At 37.2% G+C, this 17588-nt stretch overlaps 1 protein-coding gene across 4 annotated transcripts in view; it reads right to left on the reverse strand.

Annotated features, from left to right (window-relative positions):
• mtss1 (MTSS I-BAR domain containing 1) overlaps positions 1-17588 on the reverse strand; it is an 80430-nt gene that overhangs the window by 56459 nt on the left and 6383 nt on the right. The window contains exon 1 of one of the 4 annotated variants that reach the window (XM_085160462.1): positions 56-14324. The exons of the other annotated variants lie outside the window; for them this stretch is intronic. The gene's annotated coding sequence lies outside the window, so the exon portion shown is untranslated. Of the gene's footprint in view, positions 1-55; positions 14325-17588 lie in introns of those variants that run through there. 4 annotated transcript variants of the gene reach the window in all.

Here is a 17588-nt window from a genome sequence, read left to right on the forward strand (position 1 = left end):
CAGGAGCATTCAACATCAACACTTTGTGAAACAAAAACAGTAAAAAATTACATACCTAAGGGGAGTTCATATTCCAACAAACTATGTTAAGAGAAAGAAAGGCGCTACAGAAAATATGTTGTCAGTGCTTTAGCAGAGCATTACAGCTGCAGTATTAAATCCAGTGAGGATTAATGGACTCCACTTAAATGAATATGGGATTGAATCAAAATGAAAATCAGGATGACAGAAAGAGAACAGAGGTCTGAAATGTACAAATGCGGGGGAGGGGGGCATGAAGCTATTAAAGAAAGTAAAACATTTAGGTCAAATGAGATGGAAAATCTAAAAATAAATACTGAATATAAGTGAAAGGTTTGACAAAAACCTTGTTTTCTATTTTGCTGGATAATTTATTGCCAGTTTTCAGTTAACTAATGACAGATTTAAGCAATAAATGCAGCTCTTAACTGAATCCTAGGGGATCTAACATTCACATATATTAAGAGTTCTTCAGATTTTCTCTAAAAAAAAAAAAAAAAAAACAAAGCAATTATCAGCTGTTCGGCATGTTACTTTTTGCTTCTAGATGCGTGTTATGACAGGGGATGGGGATTCTGAGCCTGACAACTAATGAGCAGAAACACCCGAGTGGCGCTAAACATGAGCAAACTAATGTTCTTGTGCAGATGTCGCTGATTTGCCATGAAACTGCAGTTCACACTCTGAATCCATCATAATGTTCATGATGTCAGTTTTAACCTGCACTCAAAAAAAACAAACAAACAAACACTGAAAACATGAGAAATTCAACTGATTAATGAATTAGTTACCTAATCCCTAAAGCTTTAAATCTCCTTACCAATTTAACACACCCTAAGGGCTCAACAAAAACAAAAGATGGCATGAACACCAGGGATCTCAATGCAAAACCTACTTCACATGACGTCATCAGTGCACTAGCTGCTAGCTGGAAAGCCAACATATTAAAATACCAAAGTTAGAAAAATGTTAGTAGTTTGGAGACTTGGCATGGCTACTTTTTTTGTTTTGTACAAACCCCTTGCAAAAATCATGGGATCACCAAATGTGCTTACTTGCAGCAAATAAACACATCCCACATAACAGGCAAAACTATTTTTTTATGAAACATACTTCAAGCAAATCAAATTAGTTTAATTAATTGCATCTTTAAACATATATATCATAATCAGTACTTTGCTCAACAGCCTGAACTGCTCGAGAAACTGACTTCTTTTTTGAAAGGAGTTGTATAATGCATTCCAGCTCTCTTTTTGAGGCCATGCTTACTTTCGATCAGCCAGGTCCAACCGCTTGTCAAGGTTTGCAAACATGCCCTGGTAACTGATTTACATATTCAGATTTATTCGAGTATTTGTTTTAGAAATGTGTTCATTTTCCCTCTACTCTGTCTGGAAAAAAATCTAAAACTAAAACAATTTAACTGAATTTGCTTCAGGGATCTTTTACAAAGCCAGAATATTCAGCTATTAAAATAGTTGTGTCATATCTGTGATTTATTTACAATTTAACTTTTTGTATAAGTTCTTAAATTTTTTAGTTTAATTTGTTTTGCAGTTTGTATATTTGTTTGTGACTTAAATAACAAACTGTGTTAAAGTGTGGCAAACAAAAAAAATCTCCCTGTCGACTTCATTCTCTCTGTGTCATTGTCAGTACTTTTAGTTTAACACTTATTAGGAAGCTTTTATTGTGTTTGCACTACCATAACATGTTGCAGTCAACTCCACTCACATCATTTCAGTTCAACCTTTTATATTTAACTTCCAAAGTTGGGAAAGTGATGTTTAAGCCGAACTTGATGTTGATTGAGACACAAGAATAATTGCTCAGTCACTTCTTCAAAGTGAGTAAAACAGCTTTTAAATTTAACACTAGTATCACAGCAGGTCTCTGTAACAAGAAAGAAAAATAAAGAGACCATTGTTTTGGAGGTGGAAAAAAAAATTAATTATTAACATATCTTGTTGGCATTTACCGTTGAGGGGTCAAAGCTACTTCTTTATCTACATTTTGTAAAAGCAGCTGAATGATTATGTAATGTAACGCTGGTTCATGCAGGCTCTGACCTTGGGTTATATCTGAAGGAACAGCTGCTGGTGCAGTGTCCTGGTTATTCAATTAAAACGCAGGAAAGCCCTGTTCGAACAGAGGTCCGATTCCACTTTCTCTCTCTTTATTTTCATGAACCCAGTCACCCTGTCTGTCCTCTGTCTCTGCTGGTCCACCAAGGAGAGGATAATACCGATTTAACCCCTAACACAACAACATTAGCCTCTTAGCTCTACACTGCTAAAGCCGTTAGCCAGCCCCCGCTTTACAGCTAGCCAAGTATGCACGCAGCATGGGGCTGACAGGTTTACTAGCTGCAGGGATTTAGCTGTGCATGATGAAATACTGCAGGTGGTGGGCAGAATGTATCTGGTGAACATCTAACAGCGAGCCTGTGATGAATAGAAAATTACAAAAATTAAGAGAAAAGGAAAGACTACACTCCAAATCCATTTCTGACTTGTGGGTGGAGGAGTGATAGGATGAACTTGGAGTAAATTTGTACTGGGGTTTAAGAAAAAGCTTATATAGCTTAGGATAATTAAAGTTGACTTAATTTGAAAACTTATATATACTAACATATATAAGCGAGTACGTTTTCAAATTAAGTCAACTTTAATTATCCTATCTCTATCAGCATTGGCATTAACACAGTACAGAGTTGATCTGTGGAGAAACAACTTGATATATTTATTTATATTAAAGTATAACAGCAGTAACCAGTTGGTTTAACAATGTTTTGATGCAGCTTTGATTAACCAGGGCTGTAGCACTGATGGGCAACCGCACCCTTCCCTCTTTCAGTGATAGGAGGTTGGAAATGAACAAGGTACAAAGCAAGCAGATGGCAGCTGAGCAAACCAGCACCGTTTCTGGAATACCTTAATGTCAAAAACAAGCAGTCGTATGTCGCCTTTGTCAAAGTAAAACGATATAACCACTTGACTGAAGTGCTGCCTAACCGTTTTCTCCATAGGCGTGGCATTGTGTGACACTCATTTCAGAGACATTTAAAACAGTTTAAAACACTACAATTTTGTTATCAAATTGTTTTAAATATAATGAAAGTTTTTTAAGCAACAATATATATGGCCAATGTTAAACATGTCCATTTGACTGTGCTGAGTTCTGATTGTTTTCTGAGGCTTTTCTGCTTTTATATTTTCCAAGTTTAATCAACTAATAAATTGATCATCAAGAACATCCCTAATATTTACCATAAGCTCTGCAGAAAAATGGCTCCAACTACCTGTTGATTCCAGAGTAGTGCTGTGTCTCTCATTTTGGACATTTGTTTGAGGACATTTTCTCTAAATGGACCTCCTTAAATTTTAACTGAAGACCTATGCTCTACATTATTCAGATTTATTCTCAGTGACGATTCCCTCCACTGACTAGACAGAGTACAACAATGACTTGTAATATGGCAGTAGTCCATTGTATGCTCTGGAGATACTCTGCAAATTTAGGACCGGCCTGGTCAGGCAGTCCAAAGAGATTTTGAGTTTCACATGGCAAAATATTCAAAGAGAAACTACACTAAATCTGTGGGAAACACTGAAATTGATGTGAAATTAATTTCTAACATCTAATAGCATGAGGTCTAACCTCTTGTGCCTGGGTATATGCATGTTTTGTACTGTATGGTTGTTGAATTGTGTTGCTGCAAATCTCTGATCATTTTTGGGTTCACATATGCTTACCCAGGTTTATTAGCATTCATATAAATTTAATCTGGTCAAACTGACATTTCTTTCCCATAGATTATGTTAAAATTTGCTTGAATTTCAAAGTAGAAATTATGACCAATGTGCTGAAGTCAAATCTAGTCTTTCTTTTATACTGCATACAAATCTTGGTAATCCGTACTAATTAAACTTGGACTCCTTTTTAAAGTTGAGCAGACACTAAGCGTCATCCTGGACAAGAACGTCAAGCTACAAACCAAGAATGCGTACCCTAAAAAGCACATCCCGCTGCTTGTATTTCAGTCTGTGCAGCTCTTGGAGGCCTCTTCTTGTTCCCCTGCCACCTCTCGGCTAAACCTAAAATTCTGCCTGGCTTTGTTGTGACTGCCAGGAATGTCACAGTCGGTTGCAGACAAAATATTCCAGCACTGGTTCTGCAGCAGGCAGGGCTGAAGAGACCGCAGACAGCCAGAGTATCAGGGTCCACTGCAGCTTGATACTAAGAGGTTTCGAGAAGTGGTTGCTAAATTAGGGTCCCAGGACCCACAAGGGTCACTGATGATGTCCAGCGGGTTCCCCGAGACAGCTGCCGATGAAACAACTGTCTACTCTCATCTGGCTGGACAGCTATTTTTACATTTTAACTCTACTACATTTCTGGAGTGTTAGTAGAAAATACAAATGGAAATGGTAGTGGTATTTACTGTTACTCCAAAATGCCATTTGGGTCTTTTTTCTGTTTAAATCCAAATCAGAAATTGTCCATTTCTAAAACATCAAAAGAGATGCACCTATTGAAGCTCCCAAAACTTTTCCAAGAGTGGCAAATTTAATTAAACAAAATGGTAACTCTTTACACTGCTGTTGTTAAGCACATGGGAATATCACAGCGTAGAAATATAAGCCATCTGTGTGAAAGAGCCTTGATTTGGAAGCTTTCTGGTTTCCATTCGTAGTCCACTTTTAGTCCAAATTGAAATGAATTACGTGGAAAACAAGGGGAACTGCATTTGACGAAATATAACATGGAAACAATAGCCCTCTGTATGCTGATTTAGCTTTTAATTAGCTTTTTACATTTATCTATCTGCTTACAAAACCAATGAGCAACATCTGGAACAGGAAATCAAGCACTGGGTAGCTGTTGTTTGCTATGTGTTTACACACAGCAGATTAGCCAAAAGATTTCTTGATTGGTCAACTGGTAATGGGTATCTACAGTAGAAGAAGGAAAAAAAAAAGCTCTGATAGTTAAAACTCCAAGTACTCTTAGTAAATGTTTGTGTTTATATAAGAATCTATTTTTTTTATAAAATAAATATTTTGTCTACAATTTTTTTAAAGAAAATCCTAAATAAATTATTGACCTGGTTGCAGGGCTTGAATTTCAGTTCTGAATTGCGGGTATTGTAAACAATATCAACATACCTGCAAATCTAGCAGGTACAACAACTGACAATAAGTGCTGCAGAGGTAGACTAAAAATCTCCCTTAGATGTGAATGAAACTCTTGCCAATGTACACAGATAGAATAGAAAAGAACAGAAATATCCTTTACTGTTCCTCATTGGGATAATTCAGGTGTTCCAGCAGAAAAGTGGCAGACAGATGGAGCAGGTTCAAATGTGCAAACTCCAAGCTATTCGGTTAGTTAAAATGCAAATTAACCAATGAGGAAACACCTCAGCAAAAAACGACTGACTCTGGAACGATTAGTTCAAACGTAAGTCCCACTGAAGCCAACGTTTACGATGTGAATCCTCAAGAACATTATATAGGTAGCGCCAAGGTGAACCATTAGTCCAAACATATATTTCTTGGTTAAGTGGCTTATAATATGTTTATGTAAATACTGTTTAAAAAAGCTGTTCAACTTGTAACCAGTGTTGAGGTGGTGACGTGATGGGACAGAGGGGATCAAGAGAAAAAGAAGAAAAAAAAACAAAGACAGAAAAGAGGATGACAAAGCACAATCTGAGATAAGAATAGTACTTCCAATCGGTAGTATCCCTCCCCTAAAGTCTATAAATAAGATTAAAGGAAACATTTAAAGGGGAATTCCCCCAATGTTGTAACCTAAATTTAATCCCTGAGTTGTTTTAAAATCAGTGTTAGACTTGGTGTCTGATAATTACTATACATCTTCACTTCTTTTAATCAAACAGCTTTTATACCTGCTTGAAGCTCTGCCCAAAGAGTGGAAACTGTACGTAACCCCCACTGGCACTGACACAGTAAACTCTATTCACACAGCCTAAGCTCTCCTTGTAGAGAACACATATACATACATACATAGACAGACACACAAACACACACAGGGCTGTTATCCTATCTGCTTAGTCAACTGGGCAGCATTAATAGGTATAGAATTACCTCGGTGTGTGTAGTCACCTGCCATTAGCATCTAATCCTACCACGGTAATCCTGACTTGCTGTACTGACCAACACAAAGAAATGATGCAGCGACAGAGGAGAGATAGGCGTGACATCTCAGGAAAGTGAGTATACTGCCCTGGTGACCTTCCTAGAGTCAAGGATTAACTCAGCCACTCTTTCAACTAGTCAGCCAACCACTGAGTTCATTGGTTCATTCATTCAATCAGCCAGACAGAGATATAACATGAGGTTCAGATACCAGTGAAAAGCACAATTACTGGTGCAACATACTAACGTCACTGGGATTATCAAAATAACAAAGCCATGTCAGAAATACTGAAAGAGGTTATGCTTCAATGCCAAAACTATTTTGTAACCAAACCCTCCTGAAACCCTATGCCCCAACTTCCCCAAAAATTAGACTACATGTCACCTCAGCGAAACCCAGAATAACTGCGATTGCGTTTCCTACCTCCTATGCATTTCCAAAGATACCGCCAATATTTGAATTGACCGGGAGAGGCCAAACTCAGCACCAAGTATTGTTTTGGTGGCAAAATTGCAGAGCAATGTACACACACCACATACATAAGTATAAATAAGTATAAATGATGCTTCAACACAAAAGTGTAAATTAACCATAATGCTACCCTAAGCTATGCGAACAGTTAATGTTTCAATTACACTTTCTGCACTTGCAAGTTCACTACGGTCTGCTTGAGTCTGACAGACCTGTTAGTCTTTGAGGTTTTGTTTGTTTTTTGCCGCTAGGATTCGGCAACAGAGATTTTACGTTACACTGCATGAACTATGCATTCTGTCCATGTGGTGGACTTCCAAGAAGTATAAGAACAGGATATAATAACAGGAATGACTATTTGGCTGTCATGTCTCCAGCTCTCCGAGAAAGTACAATCAAGGCATCAAGTAGTCTGAGACGTTCCCAAAACAGTCTGGAAAAATAGCTAATACTTGCTAATACTTCTGCAGTGCACAGCAAAAGTGCTAGAACAACAAGAGATTAAGAAGAACAGAAGCATATATGCATATATATATATTGCTTGGTTTATTTACTATGTATTGTCTACTTAATAATTCAAGGAGTACTTAAAATAATCTTTAAGCTTTTCTTCTGCGCTGTGTAGCATTTCCCATTGAATTTCTTTCTGTCCATGTAACTGCATTTTGCTGCTGTACAAATACAGTTAAGTACTTTAGGTCTTACTTGCACTTGTGCAGCCATGCGTGCAGCTCACTGCATAGTTTGTGTGTGTGCTTTTTATGCTCCATCTTTTAGAAAACACAAATAAACTGAGAAGAGTTTGTGTAGATGTGGGTATTACTGACAGACAGGAGCTGTTATTTTCCAGAACAAGCAGGTTTTACATGAACTTCAGTGAACAAGCATAACCTAATGAAAGGATGATATTAAGGCTAAACCTCACTTCTCTATTTGTATCCATCAGTCAGCACGCAAATTAATTTATATAGGCAAAAAAGAAAATTAAAAAAATTAAAATAAGAAATTTTAAAGAGATTTTATGGAAGAGGCGTTGACCATCCTCCAAAGGAAAATCAGACAGCTGTAATAAAAAATATTTTTAAGAGGTTAAAAAAAATTTACGTTTTTTTATTTGAGTTTCATTTTGATGAAATGGTAAGGTAACACAGACTCATCAGTTCAAATGTGGACTAATCATTCTTGCATCCATATTCACTCCCTGAAAGGGCAGTTCTGTACGGGGAAAACCCCTGTTTACCCTAGTGAAATGGATTAACAGGCATTGTTTGGTTTCCATCTTTCACATAGGAAGCTGAATCAACCAATTGTCTTGCTTCACCAGCAGGGCCGAACAAAGCATTGCTGCAAACTGCCCAAACAACCCACAGTTACCTATGACCTCAGTGTCTTTGAGTACACCTAGAAGATTACTCGCTGCCAATTTCACCAAGTCGCAGATTATCGGATAAGAATGCAGAATGGTCTGTTTAAATGTTAACTTAATCATCGGAAACTAATCACTGTTTGAGTAAAGCATCAATCTACTTTAAAAAAAAAAAAAAAAACATCTGGTCACCTAATGCAAGCCTTCCCATCTTTTACTTCTAATTCCACAGTTTTATTAGTGGAAAAATCCACTCTTGACATGTGTGGGTCTATTGATACACACCTTCTCATAAATCACGGAGTGTCACACCATGGAAAAGTTATTTGCTAAAACAATATGATGGCTGAAATTCCACAGAAACCAGTTTGAAAGCGAAACCTGGCGATTACGCACCACTAAGATGTTTAAGTTTTACCTTTATTTCATCTTCATTTCATTAACAGAAAACATTGTTGTAGGCTTTATGGTTGCATTTCATTCTCAGTATCTCACTGACCTACTGAATAATGCACACGATGTTCTAATGAGCTCTTACTCTGAGCATCATTATTTTTGTTTGTTTTATATTTTTCAATAAATCTCCAAAAATCTGTTGGATGCATGTTTAAACTTATCTAGAAAACCCAGATATACATTTTGAGTTAGACTGATCCATTTGTGAAAATTTTATACTAAAAGAGCTAAAAGAAATTTTTCAAAAAAGAAGACCTTTTGTGTTTTTCAGGTTTCAAAAATGTATCTATGCTCATTTTCTAGGAATTCTTAACCTAAAAATGTAAAACCGTATTGTATTATTTATTAGAAATACAAATGGCTAAATGCTCACTTGTAGCACATTCTTACATGATTGAACTTCTGACAAAAAAAACAAAAAATGAAAAAAACAAAACAGAAAAACAACTCCACTATGTTTATAAGAAACCGCTGAGCGACCACAGTCCCCACAGGTTAAAGATGGAAAAGTTACCAGCATCACAATGGGGGCAAATTTCACTGTCTGGCATTTTTCCCTGGCAGCTGAGACGGTCGCTGAGTGAGGATTTTATTCAAAATAGTGCAATTTATGCAGTCTATGCAACACAAACTGTTCAATAAATTACATTTTTCGGGCACGAAAATACTTGCAGACGGTGAAGTTAGGAAATTTTGAAGAGTCCAGTTGTTCTTGATTGCAATATTGCTTGGCTGCTTTTTGTATGCAGCCTTTTCCTTCTGGAAAATTCAATCTGAGTTTGCAGCTAAATAAATGACATTTTAATTGCTTGAACAATTTATATCTCTGTGTGTTCTTTATAAAGAACTTGTCCCGTTTATAAATATCAACTGAACCACGGGTTCCCAAAGTAGTATGTCAAGTATGTCAAAAACTAATCTGACAAACCATCTGTCGATACAAAAATCAGTAGCAATAATCCGAAAGCTCAAACTATAAAGCCCCAGGGGCAGCGGATGTTCACACCTTGGGAGACCTGCATGATAACAACAGTGCAAGTGACGGATAGTCAAAGCCATCAGTCACAGAAGTTGAGAGACCCTGAGTAATTTGGAGAAAAATGCACCCTTCAATAATCCCACCCACATAAACCTTTAGAGTTTTACTTTCTATCGATTTGTCTTGTTGGCCACAGGCTTTTCTAGTCTTCTTGACTGGAGCCGAACTAAGATGTGAGTGAGCTTTAAGTGAAGAGCAAAAACACAAAACTGTAAAGAAAGAAATGGAATGTGCTTGATTTTTTTTCTTTAAATAAAAGACTGATTCATATCAAGCTATTGGAAATAAAAGACCATCATTCACTGGCACAACCCTATTTTGGTCGCACTTTTAAGGCACAGGAATATCAGTGTTTGTTTTTGAGATTGTTCATTCAATAATGGAAGGGTATGGCGATACTAAAAGAATTTTTTTTAAATAAACTAGAACATAACCACAAAGTTTTCTCATCTGGGATAAAGCACAGCTGAAGCTTAGAAGTTAATTTAATAATTACTACATTAGCTTAAATATATATATTTGGAAATATAAACTAGACATTTTGTCCACTGGCCTGCCAATTATGTCGGAGGCAGTCGGCGCACTCAAAGGAACTGTGCTGAAGGCATCAGAAAGCAAAGGGGAGAGAGGGTGAGACTGTTCAAACAGCACATTGATAGTTTGTTTGACGTTATGTTTGAGTAACACTGGTTGACTCAAAGACAGAAGAATAAAAAGGAGTGGGGATTGATGGAAGGATGTGTCAAGGCAGAGTTAATGGTTTGTTCTATAAAGTCTACGTGGTCCACACTCAGCAGTCTGATCTTTTATCTGAATTTCTTTTTCATAAGAAAATGGCAGGGGGAAAAGGGACTTTCTCTTCTTTTATTATACATTCCTTGATGTCACGCAAATATTTTTTCTTTCAGTTTGTTCCCGTACACTTTGTTGTTCTCTCCTCTGTTTCATGATTTTTTTCTTTGGACTGCATCTTTCCCTACTTTCTTCATATAACATTTGTAATACCATAAAGTTGCTCACGTAGTTTGCTATATTTAAGAGCCAAAAAGGTTACTCCTTAGGGTCCACAAACACCCGCCAGACTCAGTCAGTTGATTCCAGACTAAATATATTATGCTGAACAGTTAGAAGTACAATAGGAACTAAAAGAGATGAAAGATAATATTTCTCTATTCACGCGCTTCCTCTTCATTTATACAACAGTGGCCACTTCAACTCAACATTGAATTTTCATATCAGGTAAGCTGTGACTCCAAGATATAGCACTTCTATTTTTCCATCTCTCCAACACAGTCCATGGCCAGTTTCTTTGTGCAGAATGTATCATTCTCATTTTGGAAATGTAGAAATGTAGCATTCTGCTTCATCCCCAAAGAATATCCTGGTTCATAGTCAGTCATACTCCAACTCTCCTCTCCATAACTGAAAAAGTTAGTACTAGATATGTCCTGGTTAGATCCATCAAACCAGGACCCATAAGGCTGCAGAGCAGAATAAGGACAACCATCTGCTTTCCAAAATGCAATAGACTAAACCTGACCCCCCTTTGTGTATGGCTTCTCTTTTACCACAGGCGAAGTCTAATGAGAATGAGAATAAAGAGTCTAAAGAGTTCTTTAATTTTGGTGAGATGAGACCCTAAGCAGGCTGCTTTTGCTCAGATGATAACACAGCAGATCAAAATATAATTGTTGCTGTCCCCATTCAGCCCTGTTTAGTAAATGGTAAATGTACTTTTTTTTAAATTGCTAATTATAGATTTACAGAAAAGAAGGATGAAATCCCCAGGCTCAAGAAGTCTGTTATCTACCACTTTATGAGTCAGCTTTGGTTGATATCATAGGCGCTCGCAGCTGTCCTGCAACAAACAGAACATAAAACTGTGGAAAAACATTGTAGTACTTTAAACTCTTTACTATATTATTTTAGGCCCATTAGTTGATGTACTTGCAGTTTGTTTTAACTCCAGTTACAGAAAATCATTAATGCATTGTAGACAGACTGAACAGATGCCTTGAATGTTTTCTGAATATGTGGCTTCTTGTAGTTTCATGTTGAAACGCTCAATATTTCATCACTTCATGTTCTCAAACCAGCAGTTAAGTAATTTTCTTGGCTCTTTCCTTAATCTTCAGTTGTCGTTTTCCAAAGTGCTGACAGGGGTTCCCGTTAGGGTGGAGAAGAGGAAGTAAAGGACAGCAGATCTCCATGTGACCATTTCTTTGCATATGATTTGAGTATCTCTTTCTCTTCAGTCTTGCCACTTAATCTCCTTCTGATTAGGCATCCATTTCTCCACATCTCATAAAAATAAAAAAAAAACATTAAGCATTACAGAGCTACAAAAACAAAAATGATGAAAATTTCCAGTTCTTGGAAGAAACTTTCAACTGATTTCCAGCACCTAATTAAAGGTTCTGCATCAAGAACTACCAAATAAGTATGTAATGACTACTGTTCATAGGTAATGTATGTAATGATATCCAGGTGTTTGTAAGTTAAATCCAACACCCTCTTTTAAGCTGAACTCCATGCACAGTCAAGTCTGTTGCTGTATCCTGATTCATCAGCTGGATTCTCGTGAGGTTGCGTTTCTGCACGTTAGAACAGATCAGCCTGACCTGAAAGGTTGCAGTAAAATCTGAGAAATGTAGTCTGTTTAACTGAATAAGACGGGCACGATCAGTTTGTCTTCACAGGACTTTTCCTGCTCAAATTTGCCTTCAGGGGTGATTGTATGCTTAAGCATTATTGGTTCAAATATAGCTAAGGCAATGAGACTAGGTTAATTTACTCAGGGTTTAAACCAGTGCATTGCAAGCTCAGCAGCCTACATGACCTAAGGTGACCTTCCACAGAGCCTAATAATCTTTCTTTTTTTTTTTTAAATAGAAAAGTTATAAACTTATTATCTTACTGCTGCCTTTAACCATTTTACACATAAAACAACTAAAAAAAAAACAAAACAGGAAGTTTGATAAAGAGATAATAAATAAGGTTAATGTCATACCTTAATACTGCAGCTAATATCTGTCCACTTCTAAGTTCAGTAATTAAGAAATACAATACGCTAGGCCAGAATGTTTAACACATCTTAGTGCCTCATAAAGGACAGCTTGAACAGAGGTAGACCACATGAATAAAAGCCCTGGATAATAACATTAAAACCTTTTTATTAAGGTGTATGTTTATTATTTTTAGTCAATATTTTCAATGTTGTTCATTTGTTCAGTTATTTATTAACTTCAATATCATATACTTACTGAAATTTAAAATTTACTTAACTTTTAAATTACATGTATATTTACACTTTAATTTTATCAAGAGATTTTTTTAAAGGAGATAAAAGACAGACGGGGGAAAGAGAGGTCTAGACTGCTCACAGGGATTCACAGGGATTTGCATGATAGCCATGAAGACAGCAACGAAGAGCTTAACTAGATTATCTAGTTTTCATAATTGATGGAAGACAAAATTGTTCATGAAATTAAAATCTTATCAATTCCCCAGCTCAACACGCAGTTAGACATTTCTTAGTCCTGAAAAATACACTGGTTTTTGGCAAGAAGGAAACTTGACACTACATTTAGCTTCAATTAGCTAGCTTATTCTCACATTGGCACAATAAAACATCATTTTACCCTTGTACTCAGGAAGCTAGCACTCTTTAATGTGCACAGTTTGTTCACTTTTCTCCTTACAGCTCCATTGAGTAATATCTGGAAAAGTTCAGAGCTGCAATGAACTCTGCACACTAATCTATCATATGCTCAGAAGAAAAATCATAACAGTGTAAGCTGGTGAGCACTAAGCTTTTCTCAGCAGGATTTTACTGTTTTTTAATGCGCTAGAGGGCAGCTTACTGATGACAATGATCGATTTAAAAGCACCTGAATGCATCATAGCTTTACTTTGTTTGATCATTTTATCCAGGGAGGAGGCTCAGGTCTTTGTTCATTGTCTCAACTTTAAAACACATCTCTTCTTTCATTTACTTTTTTCTTTTTCTTCTTTGTCTTCTGTTTTCCTAATAATCCATTTCTCAACCTGTTATTTCTAATGTCCCTCCTTCAGTTCTGTATTTGCTCTCATTTTAATTATTCTGTCTCCTTCCCTCAAAACATAAACACACAGAGATGACACACCTTTACATGTGAGTTTGTTTGGCCAGTTCTGAAGAAACGCATGCTCATTAAGAGTGTCTGTCCTCGCCCACATTCACCTGAGGCTGCCTATAATCCTGTCAACAACACTAGACTTCCCTGAAATCAGCCGCTCCCACACACACTAAACTATGAGGAACCATAAACGTTATATGAGCAATGTGACAAATGCAGTGTGACGTCACCAATAAAGACGGGGGGGATACAGTCAGAGAATGAAAACAGAAGTACTGAGGATGTCAGGATGGAGGGATAGATGTGAGCAAAAACAGATGAGTGTGGGGGGTCGATGGCTCATAACGCCACTCCTGATATAGCCGAGACAGAAATCAATAATCCGTCTGTCTCTCTCCAGGAGAACTCAAAGGTCTAATGAAGCTGCAGCAGCATGGATTTTCTTCTGATATGTAACATGTCTTTGCATCAAAGAGGAAGTTGGAGGAGAATATAATAACTTAATGAGTTGAGATTAAAACACAGCTGACCACTTGTAAGCTCTATAAGATAATTGCATTATCTTATAGAGCTGCGGACTGGAGCCTCAATTTAAGACAGCACAGAAAGTCTGCTCGCTAAGGAGTCTTAAGTGAATAAACACTGAGAGCCTCTTTATCTCTTAGACGCATTTCCACACATGCTGTTAAGATATGGAACGCCAGGACTGCCATAATGAATTAATTAAATACACCATTAAATAATTAATTAAATGTGTCAATAATTAATTAAAATGGGAAATAATTAATTAAATAAATAGTTATGACACATGTAATTAATTAATTATTGACACATTTAATTAATTATTTATGTATTTCACATTTTAATTAATTATTGACACATTTAATTAATTATTGACACATTTAATTAATTAATTATTGACACATTTAATTAATTATTTATGTATTTCACATTTTAATTAATTATTGACACATTTAATTAATTATTTAATGATATATTTATTTATTTCATTTTGGCAGTCCTGGCGCCTGGCTCTCATCATGAAATAATTTTATCTGTCAACCTCACCCATCAAACGCAGGGGGCGGGGTTAACGCTGATCGACTCAAAACCATTGCTTTGGCCTGGTGGCCATTGTTTTTAGCACACAACAACCAGCATGTGGAAACTAACAGAACTGAACTTTGAAAACCCTGTTTATGTGTGTCACCAAATACAGTTTTAATATTTTTTTAGCCGAGAATGTAGTGGTTTAATCCTCATGTGTCTGGTCGGTTTCTCAAGATAGAGCCTCTTTGCAAAAGTGCTTCGATGATTTCGGAGATGTCTGCCCAGTCTCACGGCAAAGCGTGGATAGACCCGCTCGCCTCACAAGCAAACGAGCTGTTATTACCACCGACAAAGCTCAGGCCCCGGTACACAGCTGTAATAACCCCCGCTGACACGGACTTCTTTTACTGAGGTTATATTTATCAGGGTTTTATTTCCTGATGTTCGTCATACATGTTTCAGTATAATTCTGAATTATAACTAACATTAAAAACATGTTTAAGGAGGAGAGAGAGCAAATAAATTCGATTAACAGCTGATCTTTGGGTTTTTGTTCAGTAATCAGTGTGACCTGTGTATAAACGCATAAAAGAGATAACGTTGGTGTTTCCTCATGTAGTAACTGCTGGCTTTAACTGTACAAAGGTTGTTCGAAACTATGACACACATACAGACTTCATGATGTTCGGCTAATATTTTTATTGTGAATATTAATCATGAGGGTAAATGGACCTGTACACCACAGAGCGAGGTCAGCATATCCACGATATCTTCAGCTCTCTGAGGTAACACAGAGTTTCCCAGCTGACTAATCTAACTGTCATCTACGAATAATTCACGGGTCATATCAATATGATTTTACAGAAAAGCATCCTTAGTACTGCCAACTATTCCAGAGACGTGAAAATCTACAGCATAAAGAACACAAAAATATAGCAGTCTAACGCAACACTGTAACAGAGATGAACGCGTCAGTTTGTCAAAGTGGAATGAAAGCGATTGGTTGAACAGGTGTTCGTGATCTGTGTTTTCTGCATTTTCATCAGCGTAAGAGACTCAGCAGTTATAACAGTTATACATTTAATAAATTACCAAATGAACGCAAGAAACGAGCAAACCTGTTCCGACAATTTGAGTTTGTATTCCCTCAGCTGCAGACTGTTTAAATGTTTGAGAGGAAGATTAGATATAAAGCAATCGTCAAACATAGACTCAGTCTGCGTTCACATTTGATATGAGGCCAGGACGGATAATGGCTGTGTCCTGTTTTAAGATCATACATGTAAAATTGTTGTCTGACCTCCGTCGATCCAGCCGCTCAGAGTTAACTGAAGTTAACCTGGATAAATTATAGTTAAGGAGTATCACAGATAACACCCACGTGAGCTGTGTGACTGTTCACCACTACACTGAAATCAGTAGGCTATTACTGAAATACACGTGCTATTTCATAAACTATGATATAAATACTAAAGTCCTACTAACATGTTTAGTTTTAAAGGACACCTTCCTGCCTTATTAGCAGTATTAGTTTTCTTCTAACATCCAGAAGTCTGCACCATGTGTTTCATAGTTTGTAACAAACCTTTGACAGTTAAACATAACATGACCGAAAAAGCAAAAAAAATAAATAAATAAATAAAAAGAGAGAGAGAGAAAAAAATCACACAAATTATATGTTAACCTCATTTATTTTTAGTTAAGTAAACTCTAAAAATTCTAACAGATCGCTGGTGCTTAGAAAACCTATTAAAAACAGATGATATAATATTTCTGTCCAGGTTGCAGTCTGCATTATGAACATGTAGTTGGAAACTCTGCTCCTCTCGGTGGAAATGCGCCTTCTCTTTCCTCTTTGTATAAAAACATTTTAAAAGTCAGTTTAATCTCAAAATTTACTGTTAAATCCAAAACACACCAGATAAAGAAAAGCGAATGGTTCAGTCTAACACATGTGCCAGTGAACCATTAAACGTCTGTAAAACTGTGCAGTTATGAAACGTAACTTTAACCTCAGCCAAACCGATTTGCTCAGTTGTAAATAAAACAGCGAAGTAAACGTGACCCGACAGACAGAACCTGAGTGAATTAAGTCCAGCGTTTAACCACTGAGAGCTAAAACTCAGCTGAGGTTTCAAAGCTGTGCCGGTGATTGGACATCAGCCGCTGATGAAGTGGGTTCGCCAATAAAGTGCTCTGTTGGGAAACAAGCTCCAGCAGCTCTGCGCTCGGGAAAAACTATATTTACTTATCTTGTGCAGAAAAATGTGCTGACGTTGCGTAATATCGAGCACCGGCTGCCCAGTTAAACTGTGACTATCACCAGATAACGTGGGCGTGTTTCTTGAATTAGCAGCAGGTGTTAAACAGCTGACAGGTGAGGAGGAGGATGCATGCAGGTAAACTGAGGGTCTGTTGAGCTGATCGCTGGTTTCGTGAGAAAAATGTCAGCTCGTTCTTTATGTTACAGAAGCACAGAGACACAAGACCAGGTGGAAAGAGACGATCGTTCGGTGAAAATGAGAATCTGCGAATGCAACACGTGGAACACGGAGAGTGGAATATGTAAACAAACCGGTTAACGTAACCCCCTCGGTGCACTCTGCATGCTGACTGTTAGCAGAGCTACTGAAATCTCTGAAAACATCTGAGCACCTTTGCAAACATGTATAGAACATGTTTGCAAAGGTTGACAACCTGACCCGACATGTGAAGATTACAACGCGACATTCGCGGCTAAAACACGGTTAAAAGTGTAGTTGGTGACAGAAAAACGGGGTATTTTAAAACTACACCACCAACATTGCTGCCTGTGATTTGAAATGCATTCTGGGATACCTGGCTGCCCCAAGTCTACACAAGCAATCGATTATCTAGGATCGACCTGTTTTGACTTACTTTG

This window comes from Neolamprologus multifasciatus, chromosome 5 (genome assembly GCF_963576455.1).
Source record: "Neolamprologus multifasciatus chromosome 5, fNeoMul1.2, whole genome shotgun sequence".
Lineage (NCBI taxonomy): Eukaryota > Metazoa > Chordata > Actinopteri > Cichliformes > Cichlidae > Neolamprologus > Neolamprologus multifasciatus.